Consider the following 7,629-nt stretch of genomic DNA (forward strand, 5'->3'; position numbering starts at 1 on the left):
TCCTGTTGTTATGGACTGAATTCTATCTCCCAAGCCCCAAATTTGTATGTTGAAGCCCTAACTTCTATTGTGACTGTCTTTGGAAATACAGCCATTAAAGAGGTAAGTAGGGTTAACGAGGTTATAAAGATGGGGCCCTAATCTGATAGGACCAGTGTCCTTATGAGAAGAGGGAGAGACGCCAGGAGTGTGCACACATGAATGAAAGGCCATGTGAGGACGTAGCTAGAAGGCGGCAATCTGCAAGCCAAGGAGAGAGGCCACTGGGGAAACCAGAGCTTCCAGGGCCTGATCTTGGACTTCTAGCCTCCAAAATTCTGAGAAAATAAATTTTTATTGTTTGAGCCACTCAGGCTGTGGCATTTTGTTATGGCAGCCCAGCAGACTAATACAGTCTTGTATCTTGAAGCCACTTTCATCAGACCTTTGCCCCGTAATTGTAATAAAACTTATCTTGGTTCTGTCACTGAATTCTCAGTCTTCCAGTCTCTCAGCCCAGGTCCGCAGATCCTCTTGATCTGTCAGCAGCATTTGACACAGTTGATCACTTCCTCTGCTTTGAAACACTTTGTTTGCTTCCAGTTTTGCACTCTGTGCTGATTTTTCTCCATCCTCACTGGCCAGCTTCTTAATGTGGAGTGCTCCAGGACTCGTCATTCAACCTCCTATCTTCTCTATCTCTATCATTTCCTTGGTTATATCATTTAATATCATGGCTTTAAACATCATCTGAAGATGATGAAGCCTAAATTGATACCTCCAGCCTAGACCTCTTTCCTAAACTGTGAACTCCCATATCTGTTTGCATATGGAACATCTCCATTCGTATATCTTAACAAGCCCAAAATGAAACTCTTAGTTGTCAACTCAGGTGAGTTTGCACCTAAATTATTGACAATTTAATTCTTTCAATTCCTCAAGCAAAAAACACTGAAGTATTTTTGTCCCTACCATTTATCCTACTTTGGCTGAATCAGCAAATCTTTTTGCTCAGTCTTAAAATACAGCTGGAATCTTGCCACTTCTGACCGGTTCCACTTCTGTCATCATGGTCCAAGCCATCATTGTCCCTCATCTGGATGACTGCAGTAGCCTCCTCACTGGTTACTTGGCTGCTACTGTTTTTCTCTACTCCACACGAAAGCCAGAGTAATCCCATTAAAGCATGACAGATATCATCACTCCTCTGCTGGAAAACCTTCTATTGCTTTCCATCTCATTCAGAGAAAAAGTCAATGTTCTTCCAAGTCCTTCCAAAGGCCGTATACAGTCTCACCCTATTGCCTCTGGGACCTCGTCTGATTCTCTCTCTCTTTTCCAGCCACAATGACCTCTTTGTTCTTCCTCACATGTGACACACATACTCCTACCTCTACGCTTCGCATATGCCTTTCCCCCTCTTTGTAATGCTTTCTCCCTTCCTTCAAGTCTTCACCTAATGTCAACTTTTTAAAGAGGCCTTCTCTGACTAACCTATTTAAAAGTGCAAACTCTCCCAGCCCCACACTTCTTATCTCTCTTCTCTGCCTTATTTCTACAGAGTATTACCACCTTGTAACAATCTGTATTTTTTACTTTTTTGTCTACTGCCTGTCTTCCTTCACTAAAATATAATTTCCACGAGGGCAGGGGTTCTTTCTGCTCTTTTGTTCGTTTCTGTACCCATAGTGCCTAGAAGAGTGCCTGACATGTAAGAGATGTTCAGAAAATATTAGTTGACTAAGTAGATCATTGTCTCAAAAGTGGATCCAGGAAAGAACTTCATTTTTCATTTGTGTGTCCGCGACTCAAAGCACAGAACTTGACCCAGAGGGTCCACACACACACACACACACGAGCAATAGTAAGAGTCCAAACTGCTCCTGCTCCTGAATGAGCAGCTGTTCGGAAGGGTTCTGCAGATGAGCTGCCCCGAATATTCACCTCAGACAATCCCCATCGGGGATGATAACTTCTAGAGTAAGGTTCTGTAGGAAGAGCTGGTCAATGCATTTCATGAGCTCGGAATGACCTTGATGTGCAGTTTGAGAAAAGAAGACTACAGGCTGACTGCACTTTATTAACATAAATACAAATAATACCAAACAAAAGATCAGTCAATGAGTTCTAACCTTGTAAAATAAAATTTAAAAATCAGACATTTTAAAGACAGGCCCAGGATCAACTCTTCTAGCTCTGCCGTTGTAACTGTGTGGCCTTGGCAAACTCAACTTCTTAGAGCCTCGGTTTCCTTACTAATAAAGTAGGATTGATAAGTTCTCTCTCATTCATGCACATTTTCACTCATTCTATTTTCCTTAGAGTACCTGTTCTGTGCCATACGGTGCCCTGGGTCCTGGTGACCGGAGTTGGCACAGTGGCTGTCGTGGTGGCCTGTGAAGATTAATCAGTGGAAATTTATGAACACAGCACAGGCCCTGGTACATAGTAGGTGCTTGAAAAGGATGGACTCCTTTCTCATATCCAATCCTCGAGCCAAGCTCTCAGTAGTATCACTACATCATTTTCATACTCATTCTCATCTCTCATATGTCACCTTTCAAGGGAGCCTGTCCCGGCCATCCCATCCAAATAGCTGTTGTCCCTTTGTATCAGATCACCCCATCTATTTTCTTCATAGCACTTTCCACTTTATAAACTTATCTTTAAAATAGTTTTCCCTTTTATTGTCTGTGTCCCTCTCTGAAAATACAAGCTTCCTGAGGGCAGGGACCTGTTGCTTTATTCTCCACTGTGTCCTCAGCACCTACAAGGGTGCCTGGCACAGGGAAGTGCTCCAAAAGTACATGGGCGATGCAATGACGGGGGGCCTGTGTCTTTTTCCTCTCTGTACCTCTAGTGCCAGGCACAGGGCTTGGCCTGGAGCAGGGGCTCAGAAAATGTGGGGAATGAATGTTTTGTTGTGTGGCAGCGGCAGGGTCTCCTTCTTACCTCGCGTTAGCGTGAGCTGCGTCTCTACAAAGCCCTGCAGCATGAGAGTGTTGGGTATGACATCAGCGGGGGCAGTATGCCTGGAGTGGAGCCAACACTCTAGCCCTCAAGGTGCACCTGTAAATACCCACAAGGACGCAGTCCCTGCATTTCCTGCATTGTGCTTCTGAGTGAAACTCTGCTCCCCACACCTACTTCTCTGGCTTCCCAGGGAGATCGGTAAGTACAGAAGAGCAAGCGTTCAGAACATTACAATTTCCAAACTTCATTTCTCCTCCAGAATGTCATTGGCTCCTCACGCTGGCCCTGGGAGGCAGAGGATGTCTCTGCTCGTTGTGCAGAGCAGGGGACCGGGTGACTTGCTCTCGTGACACAGCGAATAGATGGTGAAGCAGACCTCTGACTAGGTCCCCATTTCCCCACTTTAATTTGCACCTCTTGGCATGAGATGGGGCTAGAAACTTGTTGAATTTTGTGTTCAAGTTGGAAGGTAGGAACACGAAAAAGAAAGGAAAAATAACACTTTTATTTTCAAGGGTTTATCAAGAGTGTAAGAGGGAGAATGGATGATTAAGGTTGAAAACTGCCCCAAATTTACTCTTGGGTGGAAAAAATACCAGGTGCTCCATATATTGCATCAAAAACAGCAGACATTAGATAATGTTATCTGTTAAGAAAGAAATTAGAAAACTTTTAGTAAGTAATCACAGAATATTTTTACTTGCCTTTTTAGATAGAAAGTAAAAACTTTGAAGAGGATGCAAAATATCCCCAGTGATTTGACAATGCTTACAAGAAAAAGAGTTGAGATTTTAAAAAAATTCAACACTTTGTGTGTGTGTGTGTGTGTGTGTGTGTGAGGAAGATTTGCCCTGAGCTAACATCTATGCCAATCTTCCTCTATTGTATGTGGGATGCCTCCACAGCACAGCTGATGAGTGGAGTAGGTCTGCATCCGGGATCTGAACCTGTGAACTCGGGCCGCCAGAGTGGTAGACGTGGATCTTTAACCACTTGGCCACGGGTCAGGCCCTCAACACATTTTTGAATATAACATGTTTATCAGACAATTCTAGATTCTAGCACTTTGCCTCTATAACTCATTCAATGCTCACAATAACCTTGCAAAGTAGGGCTTCTTCCCTTCATTTTAGAGTTGAGCTCAGAGATGTGAAGTGATCTGTCTAAGGACACACAGTTAATAAGTGGCAGGGCCAGAGTTTGAAATGCCCCTTCACCGAGCTGTTTGTTTGGGTCAAAAGGGTCATGGGCCACATGACACATGGGGTAGAGCGAGCCCTTGGCTCTGGGTTCAGAGCGTGGGTTTGGTGACTGCATTGTCAGGATGAAATGGCGTGGAGGGGAGCTGCACTCGGGAAGCCCTCGTTCCCATGGACCTGTGCAATCACGTGCAACGACAGGGGTAGGTAGACATACAAATATCCCGGAAGGAACACACTATGTTTCAAGGCAGATGGAATCTAGGATCTGAGGAATCTGAGGGGTGAAACAGAGACACTGAGATCCCCACGCAATTAACAGATCAGCTCCACACAAGGAAGTGCTTGCTCTGGGAGGCTGGGCACGAGACATGGACCAGAGTGGGCTGCAGAAGTGGCTCAGAGGGGGTCAGATTCAGCAAAGGAAAGAGGGCAGAACTGGAGCTTTGGCGGTACCTTGCCTTCTTCTGCGTCACCTGCTTCACTTTACCAACACCCCGTTGAGAAGGGCTTGGTTGTATCTAAGCAGGATTTGTAATTTGGAGAGTGTGTGCAGTACACATGTGCACAGGAGTGGAACACATGAGCCCAAGCACATGCGTGCGTGCGCGTGCGCGCGCACACACACACACACACACTTATAATTAGACTGGAAAAATTATTTCTTTTTCTTCCCATAGAATGGTTTTAATTTGCATTAATTAATTTTTTTAGGTGGAGAGAGGAAGCCTAACACCAGGTAATGATTTTTAAAATTTTTAACACTCTTTCAAGAAAATGGGAACTTATATGGCAAAGATGCTCATATATAAACACAAGTAGTACTTTGTCGGTATGTATTTTACAATTTCAAATTTTACCATTTGCCCTTGCTGAAGTCAACGAGGCCAACAAGGCAGAGTCAGTGAACTCACAGTTTGAAACTGAGGCTTGTGGACGGCTGCCACGCGTTCGCCTCAGCGTCCTGTGAGGTCCTGTATTTTGTTTCATAGTTTAGTTGTTCAGGGTTGAGAAAGTTTCGATTCACACAGAGAAGTAGCTACAAATGGCAGACTTTCTTTTAACTACTATGTTTTTTCTTCTTTCTAGAGATGTGACATACAAGTTTTCCGGTCAGTAATGTCCCACTGCACATTGTCCTAAAGCAAAGCAGACAGATGACCGGCAAAGCCGTGCTGCCCCTCCCCATGCTGAGCTAGACCAGTGGGACGCCATCTTGATAGAGAGATTTTGAAAGGAAGAAGGAATTGAAGTCATCTTTTTGTTAAATTAAACTCATACCACCCACCCCAACAGAAAACCTGACAAACTGTTATGCAGAGAGGGTTTTAAACAAACCTGCACAAACACGCTCAACGTGTGATAAGGAAAAGACACCTTTTAGTCTAATTCCAGTGCACAGCGGCCATGCATCGGTGCCCAGGAAAACAGCAGAGCCCACGGAGAAAACACTTTTGCCTCCATAACTCTAACAACTAAAAAGTACACAGTATATAACACTCTGATCTTTAAGAAGGTAATCAGGGAGATTCCAAAAATAGAGCCTCTGGGTTAACTTGAATATTCATCTATAAAAATGTGTTTTTTTCCAAAATAATTCTTAAAAGAGGCTTCTAGACACAGTGAGACTACATCAGGACAGCAGAAGACAAAGTGATAAAAGGACAGCCAATGTGACAGTGGGAGGTGATTTTCACATGTGGCTTTTAGTCAAGGACGTCTCTTTCAGTTGATTCCCATAGCCAAGATGAGCTGTGACAATAGGGGCTTCAGAAATCCCATGACAGGGGCACTGGTTTGAGTGATACTCTAGATAAATCCTCCCAAACTGTCCTCACACCGCTGGGCTGTTGGATCTGAAAGACTGAAACTCTGACCAAGAGTGAAAGAGCTTGGGTGCATAGAAAATCCATGCCAAGCCTGCTGTGATGCTGGGGACAGAGGCGGTTCGTGCCGTGGGCCATTCCACGTTTCTGAGACACTGACATGTATGCTGTGGAAGGGGCCTCCAGGTGGAGTGCTCTTTGCTGGCCCCAGAAGTCTGACTCAGAAGCAGCTGAGAGCTGTCTGCTCTGGGAGGAGCACTGAATACACAGTGTTTCAGGGTCAGGAAATTTCCTTACTGACTCATCAATAATTAACATTAACAAAGAGCTACAGGACAGCCAGTCTGTCCACTGTGTTCTCCTATTGCCATCAACCAAAGTCTCTCCCAGTCTGCTGGGTAGGGATGTCCAGGATGACACCACTGCCTGGAGGAGAGAGTTGTGCCACAGATTTTTCTGGGAAGGTGGCATAAAGGATGATTTGCACAACAAAGTCACCCCTGAACCACTGCTGAAATCTAGTCCTGGCCTCCTCCTCCTGCCTGGTAGTCTAGAAGCGTGTCTTTAAAAGCTGAAACACAGTAAATGTGAGCAGCATGTTGAGTACATCCCCAGCCACTTCATCTTTGTGGTGCCGTATGTTGCTGGGAAGGTCGCCATGTTGAATATGGGAATCTGCTCCAGTAGCTCGTTTTTTTTTTTTTTTTTGAGGAAGATTAGCCCTGAGCTGACATCTGCCACCAATCCTCCTCTTTCTGCTGAGGAAGACTGGCCCTGAGCTAACATCGTGCAAATCTTCCTCTATGTTATATACGTGATGCCTGCCACAGCGTGGCATGATAAGTGGGGTGTAGGTCCACGTCTGTGATCCAAACCTGCAAATGTGGGCCGCAGAAGAAGAGCACGGGAACTTAACCACTATGCCACGGGGCTGACCCCACCAGTAGCTCCTTTTTAATGTGCTTTTGTGTATGTATGTATATGTATTATGTATATGAACATACATTCATTAAAAGTAGACACGTAGATGAATTGATTCTCTTCCGTGTTTTCCAACTCCTGGCAGTACTGGTCTGTGAAATTCCTCCGTAACAAATAGAACCTGTCATCCTTGAAAATGTCCTCTGAATATCCAACTACAACTTCAAATTTGACTTCAGAGGTGGAGGAGATGTCAGCGAGAACCCGGGGACCTCCTACTGTGCCTGCAGTTGGTTTCACCCTCCCCTGTGCCCGTGGAGCCTGACCTGCCTTCAAGGCGCGTTGGTGGGCTGCCAGGAGGCCTCAATGCCAGGGCCGCAGCCTGCCCAGGTGCTGCCCTCCATCTGGCTGAATCTACCACCAGTGCCACTACCTGCAGATGTTTGTTTTTACCTCTCTCTGAGTCATCACAGGATGTTGGACAAACAGATCCAGCACCTTGAAAGCCTAGGACAAAATTTCCTTTTCAACATTGAATCATTGATGACATATTGGCATTTCTGGGTCGCAAGTATACAGTTTAGAGGCAGTCAATGCATAGATCCTTGGAATCCCCATTATTTAGTATTAGAATCCCCATTATTTAGAATTTTATAACATGATTTGTTGTTAAAGTAATGACTAGCCTTGTGAGTTTCAAAGCTGCCTGAGTTCTTGTGTTTTGGGCCCCA

At 44.9% G+C, this 7,629-nt stretch overlaps 1 long non-coding RNA gene across 1 annotated transcript; it reads left to right on the forward strand.

Moving 5' to 3' along the window:
* Window positions 1–560: 560 nt before the first annotated feature.
* On the forward strand, window positions 561–7,009 carry LOC139075025 (uncharacterized). The gene is made up of 2 exons (XR_011525038.1): window positions 561–4,890; window positions 5,241–7,009. It is a non-coding gene; the product is annotated as an uncharacterized lncRNA (long non-coding RNA).
* The last annotated feature ends 620 nt before the right edge of the window (window positions 7,010–7,629 follow it).

The sequence above is a fragment of the Equus przewalskii genome, chromosome 13, assembly GCF_037783145.1.
Source record: "Equus przewalskii isolate Varuska chromosome 13, EquPr2, whole genome shotgun sequence".
NCBI lineage: Eukaryota > Metazoa > Chordata > Mammalia > Perissodactyla > Equidae > Equus > Equus przewalskii.